This window comes from Haliaeetus albicilla, chromosome 24, assembly GCF_947461875.1.
Source record: "Haliaeetus albicilla chromosome 24, bHalAlb1.1, whole genome shotgun sequence".
In the NCBI taxonomy this organism is placed as follows: domain Eukaryota; kingdom Metazoa; phylum Chordata; class Aves; order Accipitriformes; family Accipitridae; genus Haliaeetus; species Haliaeetus albicilla.
The window spans coordinates 20,206,332-20,227,161 of NC_091506.1; the positions used below are offsets into that span (position 1 = coordinate 20,206,332).

At 50.5% G+C, this 20,830-nt stretch overlaps 1 protein-coding gene across 4 annotated transcripts in view; it reads left to right on the forward strand.

Annotated features, from left to right (window-relative positions):
- Positions 1-226: 226 nt before the first annotated feature.
- DAG1 (dystroglycan 1) overlaps positions 227-20,830 on the forward strand; it is a 54,106-nt gene continuing 33,502 nt past the window's right edge. The window contains exon 1 of one of the 4 annotated variants that reach the window (XM_069769638.1): positions 227-355. The gene's annotated coding sequence lies outside the window, so the exon portion shown is untranslated. Of the gene's footprint in view, positions 356-1,239; positions 1,391-3,525; positions 3,675-9,142; positions 9,164-20,830 lie in introns of those variants that run through there. The other 3 variants (XM_069769641.1, XM_069769639.1, XM_069769642.1) reach the window with 3 other exon arrangements.

The following is a 20,830-nucleotide window of genomic DNA, read 5'->3' on the forward strand; positions in this document are numbered from 1 at the left end:
AGGGGGCGGGGCGGGGCGACGGGGAGGGCGGGGCCGCGTGGGACGGCCGCAGGGCGCGGGGCGGGGGCGGGGGCGGGGGCGGGGGCGGGGGGGGGGAGAGAGAGGGAGAGAGGAGGGGCCGCGCGCGGCCAGGTGGGGCGGGGCGGAGGGGGCGGGGCGGGGCGGGCGAGGGCGCCGGGCGCCGATTGGCCGCGGCGCGCTCGTGCCGCCGGTTGCTAGGCGCCCCGCGCCCCTCCCCCAGGTACGTGCCCGCGCGGGGTCGCGCTCGCGCCGCGCCGCGCCGCCCGCTCGGTGCGTCGGGGCCGCTGGCGGCGAGAGCCGGCGGGGAGCGGCCTCCGGGCCCGGCCGTCGCACGGTGAGGGGCCGCGGGGACGGGGACGGGGGGACGCCTGGCCTCCGCCCGGTGGCGGCGACGCGGGGCTGCGGCGGCACCTGCAGGGCCGCCCTGCCCTTGGCCTACCGGGGCGGGCCGGGGCCGGGAGCGGGAGCGGGGCCGGGAGCGGCGACGCGGCCTGGGCAGAGGCGCGGCGCGGCGGGCCCGGGCCTCCCGGTGCGCGGGTAGAGGGGCGGCCCGGCCCGGCCCGGCGGGGGCGGCCCGCCGCCGCCTCAGCCCCGGCGCGCCCTCCGCGGCCTGCCGGGGCCGGGCGCGGGCGGCAGCCCGGGCTGACCGCGGGGTCCAGCCCCGGCGCCGCTGCCCCCGGCTCGCCGCGCTTCCCTTCTCCTCGTTGTTTTCCCGCCGCCCGGTGCCCAGCCCCCCCCCCCCGGGGCAGCCGTTCGGGCACTCTCCGGGGCCCCCCGCCGGGGCCTGGGCGGGCGCCGCGCCCGGGGATGCCCGGCGGGGCCGGGCCCTGCCGGCGGGCGGGCGGGCGGGCGGCGGAGCGGGCCCGGCGCGGGGCACCGAGCGGCTGGGCCGGGTTGGGCTGTACCGGGCGAGGCGCGGGGCTTCGCTGCAGCCGCCGGCGGGGGCGGTGGGAGCGGCCCAGGTGCCGGGGGTGGCGGCGGCGGCGGCGGCTGGTCCCTGGATGCGCCGTGTGGGCTCCCGGGGCTCGGCCCAGCCCGGTGTGCGGGAACCCGGCGGCTCTCCCCGCTCACCGGGACCGGCTTGGCTCCGTGGGAGCGCCGGTGGATTTCGAGGTACCCGGCGGAGTTGGGTGTCGCTCTGGGTGCGCTCCCCCCGCCGCAGCCCCAGGCGGGGGTGGCAGGGCAGCCCCTCGGCTCTCGGCCCCGCTGCGGGACGGGCAGACCTCGCGGGGAGCTCTGCGGGGCCCCCCAGGCTCCGAGGGCTGACCTTGGGTCTCGGGGCTGCCAGCATGAGTAACAGCAGAGGCTGTTCTGGGCGTCGCAGACCCACAGGCAAACTTCAGTCAGCAGGGCGGGCAGCTAAATGCAAGTAAGTCCTGCTGCACAAAAAGGCATAAATGCAGAATATTCCTTGTGGCCTCCCCAGCTCCTCAGAAGCAACAGGCTGCGGAGCGGCTCCCCCGAGTCTCCAGCACCCATCAAGTCAGCAAGTATGAATTTAGCAAGTTTTGCTGCAGGGTTGCAGGTTGCAAACTCCCTGTGTGTGCTCTTAGAGCTTAACCTGGTCTCTGCTGCTTGGGGTGGGAAGGTGCAGGCAGTGGGACGTGGGAGCTGGGTGGCAGGGTTCGCAGTTGGTCCCTGAGGTGCTGTGTCTCCCTCAGTCCTGGAGCTTTGGGCTCCTAGGCTTGGGAAAACGGCACTGATGTTGTTCACTTGTCCAAAAAGAGATTAAAATCCTCTTTTTGTATAAAAAGACCAAACACTTGTCTATCTTTTCTCAGCCCCTCCAGGCAGGGGCTTCTTTTCACTGCTGTTACTGGATGGACCGCTAGTATCTCTTGCCTTGGGAATACTGTTCTTAACAAAATTTGTTATTTCACTTTCTATATGGAATGCTGTCTGTTCCCATCTTTAGCTTTACAGATTCCTTTTTTCGCTTTAAGAGTTTCTAATTCATAGGTTTCTTCGCACAGTCTCTGCCGCTATACCGAGCATCCTAAACCACTTATTCATTCTTCCCGATGCTTGTCATTGCGCTCTTCTATCCTAAATATAGGGTAGTATGCCAACGGGAGAAGCTTGAGAGCAAGCTGAAGTGCTGGGAACACCACTGTTTACTCAGAGGAGTAATCAGCAAAGCCTGGCTGATTCCAGGTCGTGCCGTCTTCTTGCTGCAGGAGTTTGCACTCACTTCTCTGGGAGCTGGCACGAATTCTTGAATAACTAGAAGATGTTGTTGACAGCACATGCTAGCTTAGAAATACCCATTTCTTTAAGTATTGTGTAAACTGAGTAGTAAATTCTGCTTAATTGTTGATACTAGGCCTGGAGAATTGGCAAAAGCTGTGGGGCTGATACCAGTAAAGGTGTTCTGCGCCTCGCTGTGTACCAGTAGGTTTTGTATGGGATTTGTTAACCCTGAGCACTTCTCTGCTTTTAGAAATGGCTGGTACTCATTGCTAGCTCAAGCGCTGCTTATCCACTTCTTTCTCCTCTTGTCTCTCACTGCCCAGTGTGCTGGGCTCGGCTGCTACGAGAAATGAAGGAGGACGCATGACAGGTAGAGTGAGACCTTTTGCTGGCTTCAACTGCAAAGTGCATGGTTGGAATTGGCTCAAAGCTCTGACCGTAACTTGTCTTCCACGGGCGACTGGTCTGGAGGAATTCTCGCGTGTCTCTTGTCAGCAGAGCTGTACTTCGGCAGCAAGGGGGTAACGGAGGGAGCGCTGCTGTGGCCTGGCTTGTGCGAGTGCGCCAGCTGACAAACCTGAGAGGTGCTTTGGTGCTTTGCACTAAAGACCAGTGGTCCTGCTTGGGTCCGAGGGAGGAGAGGACCGTGTGGTCGCAGCAGCCAGGTTCTGTGGGAATTTTCATGCGTCAGTGTCCACAGCACAGGTGTGAGATGCAGTGTGTTGTCAGCCTGGCAGGATTGGTGTCCCTCAACAGTAGGAATGGTGTCTCCTTGCCTTTTCCATGTCCCTTGGAGAGATAATGAGAGAGACTGTCCTGGAGAGATACCAGGGTGCTGTGCCAGCCTGGGGAGGAACTCCAGCTGATGGGAGTAAAACACTCTGTCTCTTTTCAGCAATGAGAGCTATCTGGAAAGTTTTGTTGTGGGGATGATTTTGGATGGTTTGTGCTTTTGCTCCTGTTAGCTGAAGAACAGTATGGAGAATTTAATTCTAGTATTGATTAGTTTGAATGAGGAAACTGCAAACTCTGAATTCTCCTTGGGCAAACAGGGGTCATGTAAATAAATGCCTCCAGCATTCTTTGTGGTGCTTGTAGACTGTCTACCAATTACTTCTGGTCTCTTGCTGAATCAGTGGGAGGCTGTCGCTCCTTGAGCTCCGAGTACTTCGGCAGTGATTTGGGCGAAATACAAATAAACACAGTGGGATTGACCTAGCATATCTGAGCTCTTGGTATGCTGAAAATGTTTGTTCTTAGGATGTTTGTGCAGTCTGGAGAGCTCTGTACCTTAAACCCCATTCGCAGAGGACTGTGACCATGTTTAAGCTGTGGAAAATAAAAGATCAACCTGAAGAATCTGTGCTTTTAGGGCTTGTTCTGTGAGACTGAATAAGTTTGAGCAAACTACTAAGGTGCTGCTGGACAGAGAGTTAATATATTAACCTGTGTGAATATGCTAGGTAAGTGCACTTCCTAGTCTAGTGCCTTTTTCTGTTGGCGTATCTCCCTGCACTTATCTGTTGGCTTAAACTGTCTCTGGTTCAGCTTTTCTGGGATAAAATTTTAGCTTGCCGGTGGGAAAGATGGTTGTATGTATTTGATGTTACCACTTTTTTTGGCATTGTGTTTTTCATGAGCATCCAAGATGATCTGCTGGTGCAACGCTGTCCAAAGGAGATGGTCCAAGTCCCCTGGCCGGGCAGGCCTGCTCCCTTCCTCTTGTGAGTGCCTGCTTAGCCCATGAGCTGATTACCTGGGGACCAGCAGAAAGTTCCCTGGCTCTTGTGCGTGGTTTGTGAGCTGTTCTGGGTGTCTGGTGAGGAGGAGACAGGGCAAGGCGAGTGGCATGGCTGTGTTTGGGGTGTGGGGAGGCAATGGGGGCCTCTCTCTTCTGTTGGTGGTGACCTGCTCAGCTGGGCAGATATGTCTTGAAACCATGGCCTGAATTAAAGCTGGAGCTTCTTGCCCCATGGTAGCTTCTGCCCGAACTATTAGCTGGGGTGCGAGCAATGTAAGGCACCCTAGGAATGTACCGTGGTTTCCCAAACGCTGTGTCCTGCTCAAGGTCACCTCAGGCCGGTACTGCTGGTTTCTGGGAGCCAGGCTTTATGCACAGTAGAAAATTCCCTGGAATCTCTGCCAGTGGCAGTAGTGCAGCCTTGCACATCTTGTCCACATCTGGGGCCCCATCCCTGGGCAGCGTGCTGGGACCTGAGAGCCAGAGGGGGCCACTGGGCTACCATGTGCTGCCACGGCTCCTTACTGTGGCCCTTGCATACGTCTAACTGTGAAGAGCTCACAACAAACCTTAACCCAAATGGTGTTCTGCCACATGGCCCCCTTAGCTGTGTCGCTGCTGGGCCACGTCAGTCCCAATGCCCATGCCACCGTGGCTGTCCCAGGGCGAGGTGCAGTGAGCAGCAGAGGGTGAGGTTGTGTGGGATGGCTGAGCTGGTGTAAGGCTCGCTGCTTTCGGGGATGAGAGGTCTGACCTCCATACATGCAGTTTCGGTGTTTGCAGTCGTCTTGCTGAGCTGATTTTTTTTTTTTCCCCCTGGGTTAACTTTCTGCAACTTAGTACCCTGGATTGTCCATGGGAAGGAGCTTGTAAATGCCCCAGCCAGAAGGAGCTGGTCAACACCCTGGCAGTGCAGGTGGAGAGGAAGCAAGGCCCAGGCTGGAGGAGGAAGAAGAGGTGGGCATGGTCCCTGTGCTGGAGAGTGGTGGGTTAGCTCAGGATGAGTGGTTGCCTCAGCCAGCCTCATGGTTTTATGTTCTTAAAAGGGCCCTTCTCTTTCCCTGCTTTCAGCTGTGCCCTCTTGGTCCTCCCACATGCCAGCTGTGGTGCTGAGCTGATGCATTGATCAACTGATTGTGCTAGCTTGGCATAAAGTTGTTCTTTTTTTCAGCTAGACCCTTTCTTCACTGGCTTAGCAAAGTGGTCAGGAGGGAAGTCAGAGAGTCAGACCGTCCTCAGAGGCAGGGAGCCATTGTATCAGCAGAGCTCTCTCTTGGGATGGTGCTCTTAGCCGTAACAGATATTTTCTTGTTCAGGGTTGAATTGTCCCGCCCTGGTTTCACTGTCCTGCAGGTGTCCTCTAGGCCTGCAGAGTAAGTCTTGGTGGGATTCAAAGTATGTTGTCTCTGGCAGACCTTCACATGCAGAGGGTGGGGCTTGGAAACAGTAGTAGAACTTGTCCCAGCTCCTCAGGCAGACAGTGGTCAGCTTTGTTTTGGGTTTTTCTTTAGAAAAGCAGGCTCCTAGCCTCATCTGACCTGTAAAGATACATTTGAATGAAGGTTTCCGCTGATGTGTTCTCCTTTCTTCCCCTTTTCTTGTATTGTGGTCTCACCACAGTGCTCAGCTATGGCATTTGCTGTCATTGCAACCCCAAATAAGGGTATGGTGTGTATTTTCTACTGTGCTTTCTGAGAAGGGCTCAGTTCATAGAGGGTTACATGGGCAGCTTCAGAAATATTTTGGATCCTGGCCCCTCAGAGCTTTCCAACAAATTGCCTTGGAAGCCTCTTCCTGCAATACTGTTTCGAATACTCCTTGGTAAGGACCTGATGAGTGGCATTCCTCCCCTCCCTCCTCAGGGGCTGAAAAAGTGATTAGGAGAGAGGTTTCAGTTTACTCTAGCATAGTTACAGGTCACGCGAGTGCTGAATGCATATAGGTGATGAATTCACACTGGCTCTTTTCTTTTTTTGAACTAGATTAGATATTTAGACTTCAGAAAGCTTAATCTTCTGTGAAGTGTGTTCCTAAGGGTGGGGATTAGCATTCAGTAATTTTGATGAGAGTTTCCAGTAGCAGATACTGATCATTTTATATCAGTCCCAAGGGCTGGGGATTGATTTTGGATGAGCTTGAGTGAGAAAAGGCTGGGTGATAGTTTGAACCAGCAGTTTTCCACTTGAGTGTTGAATTACGACAGGTGATGTGAAAGCCTTGTGCCGCTGTCACAACTTGAGATCACAACGTGGGGGCTGTCTGTGCTGTTGGTCCCTTGCTGGGGTGGCACTGCTTGCTTCTTGTCAGATAGGCTTCTTCCTTCTTTCTTGTGCAAAGTCAGCCCCTAAATGGACTCTTCCAGGCTCTTGGAGAAATGCATCTTTTCCCAGAGCTTCCATGAGGCCCCGAAAGAATTTCCTTGTGTGTGTGCCACCTTTGGGACTTTTCGATTACAGGGGAGAGTAAAGAAGAATAGTCGATAAAAACAGTCCCGGTCTCTAGTGCTTGGTTAATTCAGCAGTCCAGGATGCTGTTCAGATACCGCTTTAATCAGAATGGAAATAGTTGCTGAGTTTTTCCAGTATGGCTCCTGTGCCTCTCCTGTAAACTTATTCTCTAAAGCAGCCCTTCAGTACTGGTCTCTAGCTGAGAGTTTCCTCTACAGCAAGGAAAAGTTTCATCAGGCCTTCTCTAAATATTGCTGAAATAATGTGTAGAAATGTAAGGTGAGATCTTCGTTATCTTTGTGTTGTGTCTCTTGGGATTCCTAGAGGAAGGCCTTAGGTGTGGGCCTCTAGGTGGATAGCAAGAGGCATTTTGAGCCAGGAGGCAGAAAAAGATGAGTGTGCTGATACTGAATGCTTTGGAAAAGACCCTCTCTCTAGATCTGCCTTCTCTGAGGGCGAGTACTTTGCTTTTCCCAAAGTAAGAGGTTCTTCTAATAAGATGGTCTCACAGTCACCTACAAATACAGAGTTTGATGCCAGTGGAAAATCTGGCATGATGATTTTTATATTGGGATTGCAATGATATGAATATTTGAGGCTGCAATGCTTCCCTGTTTGTGTCCCTTAGACTAACTAGAAGGTCTAAGGTCTTGACATCCGTGGAGTGTGAGGTCTTTATGCTGTATGAGCTGATTCCTGCATAACAGACCATGCATGGTGTTTTCCCACTCCAAAGGAAGTATTTCTAGTGGAATTTTTCTCATAGTGCCTGGGGCCTGCATTGGAGAATAAAAGGTGGTTATTCTAAAACCTTCTCTGAATTAAACTTTGCAGGATCCTATCACAAAGATACATAGAATCAGTGTAGCTGTGTCTCTTCTTCTCCAGAAATTAGACTTCTACCTCTACAGACACAGGGTCAAGACTGGTTGGAGATCAGGGTGAGACTGCGCCGGTTCAAAGGGCAAATCTTCCTCTAGTATGTTTCCTAAAATTCAAAACCTTCTTGCCTATCTGCTCCCCAAAATCCTCAGCATCTTTCCTTTCTCCTGCACGCTGTACAGTAGCACATGCTTTAAGATGTGTTGGCAAGTATAATTTCAGTAGTACTGGCAACAACTGAACTTAGTAGGCGCGAACAACTTCTGTCATCGATTTCATTAGTTCTCACTTTGAGTTCATTTAAAGCTTCTGCCATGTGGTGTTTGTGCACAGAATAGCTGTGGTATGGGGTGTGTAAGTGGTCCTGCAAGTTTTGGAGTGTGGTCACAATGCAGATCTGTACATCCCACGTGGAATAAAGCATCAGGAATAGGGCAGTAAACCTTATTGTAATTGGCATCCAGGTCAGATCAGGTGTTTTTTCCGGCTGGGCACTAATGTTTTTGTTGGTGGCAGTAATACAGAAGTGATTTGGACTAATGATCTCATGTAATCTAACATAAAGGTCTGTGCCATGGTGCTGTATGTGTTTAAACAGTATGAATTCAGTTCCCCCAGAGTGAGCTGTTTGGCCAAAATGTGAAACTTGGTGTCCTCTGCATGGGGAATTTTGTGCTTCCAGTAGTGTTTGTGAAGCTGGTGCTTTATGTTTATCCATATGCCAGCAGCCTTGTGCTGGTTGCTATTTCAGGAAACACTTTATCACATCTTAGCATAAAATTTTGTTTGAATATCAGGGGTCAGCCTTTAGGGAGGTAAGAAGTTTGATCTTCTGAGAATAACAATTGCTGAAAAGAAATACAAATCTCCTTCAGAAATGTACAGAGGAAGCTAAAGCAACATGTTGTAATGGTACTGCATGCAAAACCCCACGAACCCTTGGTAGTAAACTGTAAGAAAAGTGTAAGAACAGGGCTTTATAGCCTCATGAAAACTTTGTAATCAAAGCAAATGTGAAAAAGGGCTTCATTTGCTCCCAGCAAGGATGTACAATTGTATATTGCAGACTTAAAGCATTGAGAAGGCAGCGGTGTTCCCCTGTGTGGTAATGGTGATAAGCTGGGATAAAAGTTGCGTGCAGTTCTCTCTGCTGAACGTGGCGGAGTGAAGTACTTGGTGATTACCATGGCTAATTTAGGCGTGAGAAGGCTTGCTTAAAAGCCTCGATCAGAGGTGGATGAGCTCCTGGAGTCTAGAAGCAGTACTCCAGACCTGTGATGTGGTTCAGTCACCACCCTCCCCTCAAACCAGTATCCCAGCGCTGGTACCATAGTACTGCATGCCCCTTATTCCTGGAAACTGGAATCCTGACCCTCCTCTTGCTTCTCCCTGCCATGCTGGTCCTGTGCTGCTACGCCAAAGCCTGCCATGCTCCTGAAAGTTCTTAGTCGTTGGGTCAAGTGGAAATGGTGCAACTGCTGCTCACCTCCGCCTCTTGCTTTCGCCCTGCCCCAGCAGTGGCTGCGGCAAGTTGGAGCCGGGACCTGCTGGGACAGGTAGGGCCATGCATCGCTCACTGGCGCCTCAGTGACTTTTGATCTGCAGACTGGATGTGGCTCTGCGTGCTCAGCTCGGTCTGGCAGTCGACTGCGCCTGGCCTGTGGGCGTCCCAGGGGAAGGGGGTCGCGGTACTGTCCTGCCGTCACAGGAAGAAGCTGTTTCCTGCAGACCTCCGCACAGCATCCTGGTGCTGTGCGCTTTGCGCCAGTGTGACCCAGCTCGGCAGCCTCCAGCCTTTTTCTCTTCCCTCAGTTGCAGACTCCTAAAGCTTCCCCTGGAGGTGCATAACTTTGTATAGCGAACTTAATCCTGCTGACTTCAGGTAAGCCTTTTTGCACCTTTTATGGATTTCTTATAGTCTGTTCGCATGCTGGTTGAAAACCATTGCCTTGATATGGTGCTTCAGGAGATCGTTTGAGGCAGCTTCTCCCCTGCTCCATAAAAAAAAGCAGAGAACAGAGGAGGCAGTGAGATCTAGGATTTGATTTTTCCTGAAGTTAAGATGAAACTCAAGTCCTGCAAATAGGGGCAGTTCTGCCCTCTGCCCGTTGTGCACCCAAGGCACATACCTGTGTTTTGTGATGAGTTGGTCAGCTCAGATCCTGCTGGAAAAGCAGTCCTTCACCAGCATGAGGGAGATCATGGAGAGCAAGTTTGGGTGCAGAGCTCTTCCTTGTGAGTGTCTTTTGGACTGGTGTAGTATGTGGCTTGGTCATGCCAGCTGAGAGCCCAGGGTAGAGTGCTTCACATGCTGAAGTCCTATTTTCTGGTCTTATATGGGAATTCAGACTGGCTAAGCTGACTCCCTATCCAAGTGTTTAGGGTTGGGATTCTTCTTTAAGCAGTGACTTAAGGTGATGATTCTTAGCGAATTCTGCACAGCTGACTCTAAGCCCTGTTTGGGACCAGCAGTTATAGGCTGTGCCAACTGGAAAAGGTCAGCTGAAGCTAGAAGCTGCCTGGGCACATGGCTGGGTGTCTGGTTTGGAGTGAGGAAGAGCCACCCTCAGTATCAGCAGAAGCAGATGGCTTGGCTCTGCAGCCTGAACTGATCCAGGAGCAGACACTTTTCATTTCCTAGTGTGTCAGTGTCTGCTCCGGTTCAAGGCAGACCCAGGCACCTACAGAAGCTTGTAAACACACAGGTCCGCATCTCAAAAGAGCAGGAAAGCTGTCTGCTCCCCACTGGGAGTGGAGGAAGAGTCTTGGTGGGAAACTTGGTGATGCAAATGTACTCTAAGGAGATGGGCTTGAGGATCAGCTGGAGTAATTGAAGTGGCCAGTGTTGTCCTGCTTGGGATTTGTGGTAGCTGCCAGCTGAGCTGATTTGCAAAGCACTTTTGAAGGCAAACAGTTGTCCTGTTTACCTTCCCTCTCCTCAATGGAGAGGAATTACCTGTGTCAGCAGAGCTGGGAAGTTATTTTTCTTCTTTAGGCTTGGTTGGGAGGAGTATACATTTGAACTCTTCTGTGTGTAACTAGTTAAAGATCCTTCTGGAGCAGAGACAAGGTAAAACATTGCAGCTCCCCATCTGGGTGGTGATTCCGAACAGAAGCGCAGCTCTTTGGAGAAAATGGTGCTACATCAGTAGCTGATGCTGCCGAACAGACTGCTTATTGCTCCAGGTTTTTATCTTAGGCTGGTCTCCTGGACTCAAACAAGTTGATGATGCAGACAGGCTGTTCGTGCAGGAAAGAGGTCTTGCAGCAGCGTCTTGTTCCATTTGCTGTTGGCAGGCTTTAGAGCAGTCCCTTGCATAGAAAAGTAACATGAGAAAAGCATTTAATGTATTTTTAGATGTCTTTTAAAGTGGCTTAGTGGCTGAAAAGAAACCTGCGTCAGGTCACTTGCCTGCTTGCTGCAGTTTGCCCAGAAGTGCTCGAGTGGACTATTAATGTGGAATAGATCCATTCGGAGACTTCTGCTGTAAGTGAATTGCGCTGCCTGCTACCAGGATGCAGCTGGCTGTGGGAGGTGGCCCTTACTGTCAGTATGTGCTGCTTAGATGCTGCTTAGGACAATAGTGGGAAATGAATGGGAGATGTCCAGCTGAAACCAGTTTAATTTCTTTTTCTCTTTATCTTTTGGAATTGTTTGGGTTTTCCTTGGTGACTTTCTCAGTGCTCTTGCACAGCACAGTTTTTTACAGTGTCCAAACTTGGCATGCCCAGCTTCTTGGTTGGTTTGAGCTGGTGCTGCTGGCAGGAGAGGTCCTGCCTTTCACTTGTGCAGGGGAAAAGGGAAGTGGTCTTGCAGACCCCGCATCCAGCCAGGAAGCTGAGCCAGATGTAACTGGCCTCTTGTTTGTGTCTTGCTGGGTTTCTTTAATCTGTGTCAGCTCCCTCATCCACTTCTCTGTGTGGCTGTAACACTTGTACCAGCACAAAGGGGAGAGAGAGGTGGGATGGGAGAGGTGGAAATACTTCCTCTGGAAGTCACACCAGCTTGAAAGGACTATGAAGCTGGCCATGATGCTGCTGTGGGCCTTCAAGCAGGCCAGGGCACATGTGCCTTGTGAGGAAGAGTCAGGGAGAAGGTTCAGCCATTCCTTTCTCTACAAAACACTGAATTTCCAAGTCTTTGCCAACATGGGAGAATGCGTGCTGCTCATGGGCACGTGTTGCGTGATCTCTTGAGACCTTTGTGGGCCATTGAATAGGAGGAAAAGTGCACAGGAGTAGGAAGGAAGCATGATGCAAATGTGTGTCATGGACGGGAGAATTGCTGTAATGCATGCATTGGGGGGTGGAACTATGAGCTGAAATCCTGGGTTGCACATATGGGGTGAGATTATTGGTGGTCACAGTTATTTGGTACTTGTTTGGTGGCTGGACTGTTATACCAGTGCCTACCAGATAAGAAGAAAAGTTATTTCCAGGAGTCCTGCCCTTTCAGAATAAGCTAAAAGAATGGGAAGCGATGCCAGGTGAGGAGAGCAGGGGACTTGAGAGAAGCCTCCTTTAAGAGCAGCAGTATTTATGTAACAGCTAACACAAAATATTAATGTAAATAAGACAAGCTGTGATTTTTACCTTGAAGCATCTGGTGAGGTGATTCTTCAGTGATAATGTGTAGGCAGGTGGGACAAGAGAGCTGGAAAGTGCTGGATCGCTCTCCTTGTTCTCGGAAATGGTTTTGACCATAAATGATGAAAGTCTGTGTATAAGAAGAGGAGGAGGAAGCCAGACAAAGTAAAATCTGGAAGAGGTGCACTTTTTTCTCATTTATTTACTAGGATGCTTAATAATGGGAAGAAGTAGCTGGGGGGTGGACTATGGCTTTCCCATCTCTTGAACCCTTTGACTCAAGACAATGTACAAGATTGACTTTAATTAAGAGGAGGAAACTTTAGCGACCTGTGTAACAGATCTCACTAGATACTAGCCTTCAATGTGATGTGGGCATATTTAAGAACATAATCTAAAATATAAATGTTGAGCTTTTCAAAATGACCAGCTAAACTAAATGTGTATTTAGCAAGCAAATTTGTTTTTCTTGTCCCTGTCACCTAAAATGAGTGTGGCTGTGCTAAGAGCTCTTCTGAGATGTCGCTGTCTCTCACCCAAAGCCCCAGATCGCTGCTTAATTTATGCCGCCTCAGTTTGAGCCCAGATTTCTGGAGATGAATTTTAATGGCGAACGCGGAGCTGGTGCTGGAGTGTGGTGTTTGTAGGTGGGTGTGCTGGTGAAGGTGGTCTCTGGGAGTGCCACAAATCCAGTGCCTGCCATGTGTTGTCTGGGGTGGGTTAAAGCCCGATGCGTGCTCTCGGGCTGCGGCGAGGCGGGAGAGCGTGGCAGCAGATGGACGGCTGCATGTGCCGCTGTCAGGACTGCCTTGTAGGGAGATGTGCCGGCTGCCGGCCATTTCTGGGAAGGCTCCTGGGGCCGGTGGCTCCTGTGAGCTTTGCCTGTGGGGCTGGGGACGCGTACGCCTGGCGTTTTCCCCTGGGTGTCTTTTAGTGCCTATATAAATACCAGCAGGTTTCAGATGCATTGCGGATTCTCCTCTGGTCCTTTTTTAAGCCCAAGTCATAGATAGGTTGGTGCTCACTTGTGGGTCCGGCTGATCTGTCTTTAGAAAGGATGTAATGATTAAACTTTGCTTCATGACATCTTTCCTGTGGTGCTGCTCTCCTAGGTCTTGTTTTTCTGTTCTCTTCAGGCCTGAGCATCGCAGGTGCCAGGTGTGATACATTTAAGCCTTGGAAAAAAAGTTAGTTTAGCAGAACTTGCAAGGAAGTGAGGTTTCTTAGTGAGCCAGACTGGTCGCAGTCTCTCTTCTCCTTTTGATGCAGAAGCTGATTGTGCTTGTTCTACTTCCCAGGGAGCCCGTCCTGGCTGCAGCACAGCTTTGCACTAGATTTCATAGTTAACGCTCTCTGGAATAAGTGTCATTTAAAAAACATCCAGCCCAGAAAGAGTACAAGATGTAATTCCAGTGAAGTGTTTTTCCTTTTTTTTTTTTGAAGGATGGTAGTTTCTATTAAAGGGAATTGACAGCACCTGGCCTTTAGCCCTGGGTGGGATATGAGCTCTGAGGGTGTGTCCCTTTGCTGTGGGCCGAGGTGGGTTTCTGAACTCCTTCAAACAGTGCAAAGCTTGAATCAAGACATTCCTTGCACGCCTGGTATTTTTATAGTTAACCTGTGAAGCTTTTGTGTACGAAGCAGAGGTCCTGGGAAGGGATGAGAAACAAGCTATTTTTACTCCATCACAAATAGGGCTTGGCATGTTTATTTTAGACTCTGGAGCCGCTCAGGCCAGTGTGGGTTTTTTTATAGTCTTCTACTGTTACTATCAGATTAAAAAATAAATTTGAACTCTGGAAATCACAGGAAAATAGGGTGCCCCGGTGTACTTGGCTCCGGCGAGGCTCTGAGGAAGCTGCAGGGAGGAGTTGGTGGTGTCGCCTGTCGTGCAGTGTGCCAGTCTTGGGTTCGCCTGCATCAGAGGAGGTTTTGCTGAGCCACCAGCTGACGATGGACTACTTGCCCTTCTATTGCATAAACTGCCCTGCAGAGAAACCATTGCCTTGCTGGGTGTCCTAACTGGATTTCTAAAAAGTCCCCAGCTGAATAACTCGAGGAGCTCTGGAAGCAGAGCTTGGCCATTAGGTGAGCGACGCTGCAGCAGGTCGCTTGCCTCCTCCTGCTCCAGAGAAGATTTGGGTTGCCAGCATAGCTTTGAATCTTTTTTTTTTTTCTGCAGAAAAGTTCACCAGGCAGTGGGAGGTGAAATTAATGAGACCAGCTCATTTTCCTCCTGCCACTGGAGTCTGAAAGAGGGAGGATTTAGGTCAGCCCTCTCGAAGAGTGAGAGGACCCGAGGTGGGTCCCATCCCTGGCCCTGCGCGGCCTGGCCTTTGGTCTTGCTGACGTGGTGGGGTTGAGGAGTGTCCTTTTAATTGCAGGTGTGCTTTACACAGGCACCTCAAACTTTTAAGCTCTTTATCCTGGTTTGTTATTAGAAGCTATTAAAAGTGTGGCCAATGGTGTGTTCACACTGTGGTGGTGGCATGCACGATTTTCAGTGGTGGGTCACAGGCTTTTCGTATCAGGCATTGTACAAACACGTAAGACAAGCAGCCCATATTGCATCTGCCCACACAGGCTTAACCAAGCTCCTTTGCTTAACTGAGATACCTAGACAGCAGCTAGCCCAGACCTCCAGGCTGGGACATCCCAGCTGAGCCCCTGGTCTGATCCCAGCCCCTCTGGGGTGCAGGCTGGAGGCGTAGCTGATCTGAGAGGCTATGATGGTTATTATGAAGCAATACCCTACTGAGAAACTAGTCAAGTTATTGACTATTTAATTGATTCACTAATAAACACTGCTGATAGTAATTTACAGTTAGAACATTTTACACACTTGTACCTCTAAAGCTGGTAATTATTACTGCTAAATCTGACAAATTGCACTACTACCAAATTGTAAATCCATCGCCCTTCCCTCCCATGCCACTTCGTGTAAGGGTGCAAGTCTGTCCCAGTTTGCCCTCCTATGGCAAGTCTTTTGGACACAGACTGGGTGGAGAGTCCAGCAGGTTGTCTGGGGGAGGGGGGTTTCTTGGCATCCCAGGGGGTTTCAATCTGCACATTGGGGTTGTGGCTGTCCCTAGGTGCCCCTGCTCCTACCACAGGAAGATTGACCCTCCTTTGTTCTTTATATTACACGTTATTCTCCATATTTTTTTTCTCTATTTCAGGACCCATCTCTTCATTGCCCCTGTCGCTCCCTTTCTCTGCCCAGACTCTCACATAACAGCCCCTTACTACTTTTTGCTGATTGGTTTCAACCCTGTTACATCCATACCCAAATCTGGCATTCCTGTTAGGCAATCTCAACCTTATATGGCTGTATCACTGCTATGGTCATCTTGGTACAGGTGGCCTTGCAAGTCCCCACATCCCAAAGCTCCCCTACAGTTATGTGGCGCATGTTGGGTACCCTACACCTAAGACAAATTTCCCTAAGACAAATCATTCCACTTTAGCCTTGATTCTTCTACCTGTGTCCAGTTAAGCAGTTTCTTAAGTGCAGTCTGCATACCAGTACAACACATTAACATTTTTCACAGTTTCTAGGTTTACCCAGCATCCTTACCCTGGAGCTTTTGGAACTGCTGCCATGGCTCCCTGCAGAGGTCCCAGCTAGCTGTGGCTAGCAGTGCTCTGCCAGTATCTCCTGCTTGTAGCTGTCCCTGAAGAATTTACAGCCTAAGCTGTAAGGATGGGAAAGGAGATAGAGGGGTCATCTAGTCCCGTTCTTGCTGAACGGTCACGGAGCTCCTCTAACCTGATTTAGCTGATAACTCGTGAGGAACGCTGGCAGGCAGCTACCTGCCCCAGCTACCTGACCCAGCAGGCATGACCTCTCCCCATCTCCCTGGCAGGGCTGGTAGAGATGACTGTAGTAGAGTGTTTTCCCCCTTTCAGTAGCAACCAAGAGCTTGGAGAGCAGGAGGCTTTGTGGTGAGGGTTGGTATTTCAGCTTGGTTGGTATCTGTTTGGTTGACTTAAATCTGTCTTTCAAAAATGGGTAAGGCAACCAGGCTCGGAGTGTCTGGTCTGTTCTCCAAAGAAAACACATGCTTGGCCACAGCTGTGTGTTTTTTGGATCAAGCAGGCCTGGATTCATTTGCGAATATTAATATTTGTGTACTGTAAAGCGCTGGTGGAAATCTATGCTCTGAAGGTTAAGCTGCGTTTTGTTGGTATCTCTGGTGCACAAGAACCCGTGTCCCTGATGGGATGGGAGCTTGAAGTGGCAGAGCGACCAGCAGAGCTGGAGTGCAGGATCTGCCCTTAGCCGTACCCTGCTGTTTGCTAGTGCTTTGGACCTTCCAAAACTATGACTGCCGTGTCTGGGTTTCCCTTTTTGCCTCTTAGGCAAGAAGGTTAGATATCATTGTGAATGCAGTGTGTTTGGGTTGAAGAAGTGTATGGCTCTAGACCTACATGCAGGCAGGGTACCCAGGTTAGGATGCAGGACGATCCATTTTCCCCCTGCATGCTGCTTTGCCATGTCTTTAGAGGAGAATGGCCTTTGGGGAGCTTTGGCATGTCTGTGGTGTAGCTGGCTTGTTACGTGCAGTACTTTGGTCCTGGCGGCCTTGCGCACTGCTCAGGCGGAGCTCCCAGAAATTGCTGCCAGTTGTATGTACTGTGGCTTTGTCAATGACAAAAATACCTAGTTCTAGAGAGAGTTACTTTGCATGCAGAATTACTGGTGTATTTTCTTTTGCTTATTGGCCTGTAAAAAAGGAAAAAAAAAGGCAGATTTGAAAATGAAACCACTGTTATTGGTTTGTGAATAAAGATGTGTTAATCCACAAGGCTTGATGTATTGGTAGAGACCTAATGTTATAACACAGAATAAATGTCTTTGTAGAAAAGCACCTGAAAAAAACCCAGAGATGATCCGATGTTATACCCTAGGTAACACGGCACAGTTTTAAAAATCGGCAGCAAATTTGGCTGGCAGCCTGCAGGTCTAAAATTTGAAGCATTGCACTGTACTTGGCTGATAATAATAAGTTTTGAAACAAAGTGACTTAAAATATTTATAAAAAATATACTTGGGGACTGGAATGCAACTATACTAATGCTTAAAATATCCCTGGAAGAGTTGTATGGCTGGTCAGTGTTTGTTTCCCAAACTCTATTTTCAACTCTTCCAAACCTTTCCATAGGTGTTTCGGACAGCTTTTCCCTGGTGCACTGTGCTCCTAGGCTGCTGCCCGCAGGCTGGGCGAGCTGGTGTGCCGGGAGGGCTCTGCGCTGAACCCCCCCAGAACAGGTAACCTGCTGCTCTTGCCCAGGCGGTCCCACAGCAGGGTGCTGGGGAGGCTGCCTGGGGGGCTGCGAGCCCCTTCCCCAGCTGGTGAGGGTCCCTTACCCCAGGACAGGTGCAGCTGCAGGCTTGCCCTCCTTGTGCTGCTGGAGGAATTTGGCCCTTTGGCTCCTTCTCTGGGACCAGCCAGCCTGTCCCCTGGTGAAACGGCCCTTCCTGGGGTCCTCGCTGCCAGGGGCTTTCCTCCCACGGCTCAGAGTGGCCGCAGGGAATGAGCACCCCATGACACCCTCTGGTCCTCCTAATGCATCCTAAGCAATTTATTTTGTTTCTTTTATTTCCTGTGTTGCCTGCACTGGCTTCACCCTGACTTTTCCCATGCTCCTCGTTCCCTCAAAACTGGGGACCTGTCAGGTGCATTTTTAGCAGCAGAATATCCCTAACAGGCAACTCTTGCCTCTTAAATAATCCTCTCAAGGAAGCCAGAAGGGTTGGGGACGGTGTCTATAACCACCTTATCACCTGCAGCTTCCAGACCTGGGAGGAGTTGAAATCAATGTGTTTGTTGCTCCTGCAGAATTAACAGCCTTGTGAGGACTTTGGCAAGCGGAGCTGTGGCTGTCTTTCCGAGGCGGTTGTATAGTTTGCTTTCTGGGACGAAGACTACTTAGACATCTGGATTGCATTGGGGATTTTAGGGGAAACATATATTATTCGTTTGCTGTGAATGGAGAATGACTTTGATGGCTTTGCGAGTGTGCTCTCACCAGCTTACTACTACACGGGCTAAATCTGCATTCTCATGGTTCAGAAGCAGAAACTGTGACTGCGGAGGCTGTTTGCCATGTCCTGGGAATGGGGGGCTGAGCAGACCTCTCCCGACCTTCTGGTGTGTTGAGAAAACATGCTTGTTTTATGGGCAGTTAATTTATAGAAAGTTCCTGTTTAAATTTCCTCCAAGAGCCGTAAAACCGGAGGACAGCTGCACCCATTAGCCAGCTAATCAAATGCTGCTCACACCTGGCTTGCCCTCCCCTTCCCCTTGCTGCTGCTAACTTTTGGCTCTTTTGTAAGACCGAGTGTGGCAGCCTTGGGAAATACCCTCAAAAACTGGTCAGGAAGCTGCTCTGCAAAGAGGGGTGGCTGACCAGTGCTCATGGTGTTTGGGGTGTCCTGCCTGCTGAGCCACAGCTCTTCGTGCTGGGCTCTTCCCCAGGAGCGTCCAGAATAAGTCAGATTTTGTATTGCATCCACCTTGGTTTATAAAGGCGCTGCTATGCTGTCTGCCTTAAGGAGCGGTGCTGCCTGTTGATGGACATAATCGCTGTGGTCTGAAATAAAAACCTGGTTTGCATTTTACTCCTCTTCCAGGTGTGGGGAAAGCTGTGTTTATTTCCTGCTGCCTCCCTCCTTCCCCAAAGACTGCAAATAAGCAAAAGCTCGTAGATTTGTTTGCAGTTGTGTGTGTTCATCTTTCAGTGAAAGGGAGGCACTTTTAGATGGGTGCTGGGCCACCTAACTCCAGAAACCCTGCTTTGCCTTGGCTCCCTGCAGCAGCCAGGCTGATAGGATTTCAGTATGGGTATGCGCTCTAATAAATTTGATCCTAATAGCTGATTTTGATCTAGTTTGACAGAGAGGTTGAGATCTTAAAGACAGCGAGCTCTTGATAGCTCCTCGGAGCTGCTTTTTCCTCTTCTGACAACAGGCAGGCTAATGTTCCACTCCTCTGCTTCGAGGCTCCGCTATAATTGTACTGGTTTATTTTCCTTCACCTTCTTGCTGTGTTAAAACTAACTTGCAGAAAAGGAGGAACTTCCAGCCCATGTCCAGGGCTAAAAACCAGAACTAAACTCCTGCTCCTTCACTCCCAGAAATATCTGTTGCTGCTCTGAACAGCTGTCCTGCCCAGCCTCCCGGCTGTCCGTGCTCATCAGCCCTCCGCTGTGGGGAAGGCAGCGAAGCCTTCACCCTTTTGGAGAGGCTGGTGTGTTTTCACCTTTATGTCCCTTTTTTTCTAGGGGTGGTTGACCGGTGCAGAAAATTACTTTGGTGTGAGTGGCTGGAGGCTACAGAGACTTTTCTGGAGTCCCCTGCTTTATCTGCCAGGAATTTAAAAGAGGTATGATGGCAGGAATGACCAAAGGGGAGCACTTAACGCTCATTACAATTCCTGAACCTGTGAGGGCTCCTGGAATAAACCCCTTCAGCAGGTTCCCCAATCTCATGCAAGAAAACTGTCTTTGGCATGCTCGGGGCCCGAAATCCCTTCGTTTTGTTTAAGCTGGGGCCTGCTTCCCTTCCTTTAAATCTCCTCTGCAGCAGTTGATAAGCAGCTGGTCCCTTCTCAGGGAGAAAATGCTGCAGAAAAAAAATGCCAGGAATGTGAACAGCAGGTGGGGACTGGCAGATGTACTTATCAATCACGACAGGCTGACGAGTGGTTTATTCCTCTAAAGAGCTACTGTTTGCCTCTGGCTTGATTTGCGCGTGTCCTCTCCAACCCCCTCCAGCCTCTATCAGGGTTCAAGAGAAGAGCGGGGTAGTTTTCCCATTTTTTTTCTGGGGCATGGCATGCTCTGTGCAGGACTCCCTGCTCCAGGAGGCCAGAAGAAGGGGGGGTTGGAGGCAGACCCTCTAGATCACACTGGAAGGGTCACAGCAGCATACCTGGCAGATAACATGCTACGTCTTGGGGATGGGCTTTGGGAAATCTTGCTTCCAGGTTGCCCAAGTAGAAGGCAGACTTGATTAGTTAATTGAATTTGCTGCACTGTTGCTTTTCAAAACATGACTTCATATCTCAGAGGAGTCTGGAGTTATTTCAGTGGACAAAACCCTGTTTTAAGGTGGTGATACTTTGAGGAGATCACCTGCATTGACAAGTGGGAAGACTGTGTGGCTCTGGATTGCAGAACTGCACCTGTAGGTAGCGGAGCAGGACCCTCCGGTCATGGCGGGGGGGGGGGGGGGGGGGCGGGGGGGGAATTAAGGGATTCAGCCACAGTGTGAGTACTTCTTGAACTTGTTTTTTGCTGTGGCTGCTCCTGGTTTTTTGAGCACCTTGCACTTCATATGGAGATGCCTTTTTCTGGTAGGACAACCCAATTTACATGAAATAACAGGCTGAACGGTGAAAAGCCTTTGTCTGTTGATCTCTGAACAGCTTTCCTGGGTGTGTTGGCAGTGTATGTTACAAGCAGAGCAAACCTCCTGTCACAAATGACATTATGGATGTTTTTCCCAGCCTTCAAGCTTTCATTCTGGTTGATGTGCTTGTGTCAGAATACGTGATGCCTCAGTGCTTCGGATCTACTCCAGTTCTGTGTGCTGGTTCTTCCAAAACCCAGAATAAGCTATAGACTTGTAGGTGATGTGATTAGACCTCTCCTTCAATGACTCGTGGGGTGTTTTGCTGGGCTACTTCAGCTGGTCTGGATACTGCTGTTGCCTGCAGTGCTTCAGGGCACCTATCTCCAGTCTCAGTGATTTGCTTTTGTAGGGACGCTGCTGATGTAGATAGTTGATATCTTTAAAAAAAAATGAAGGCACATTTACCCCAAGTCCTTTTATCAGTTTTTCTTCAGATTGTTTCTTGTTTTTGTGAAAGAGCAGCATGAGGAAGAAAAGCAGTGAGAAGAAGGGAGCAGCAAGGCAGTACTACGGCACAGAATGAAGACCTCGGGAACATAACTT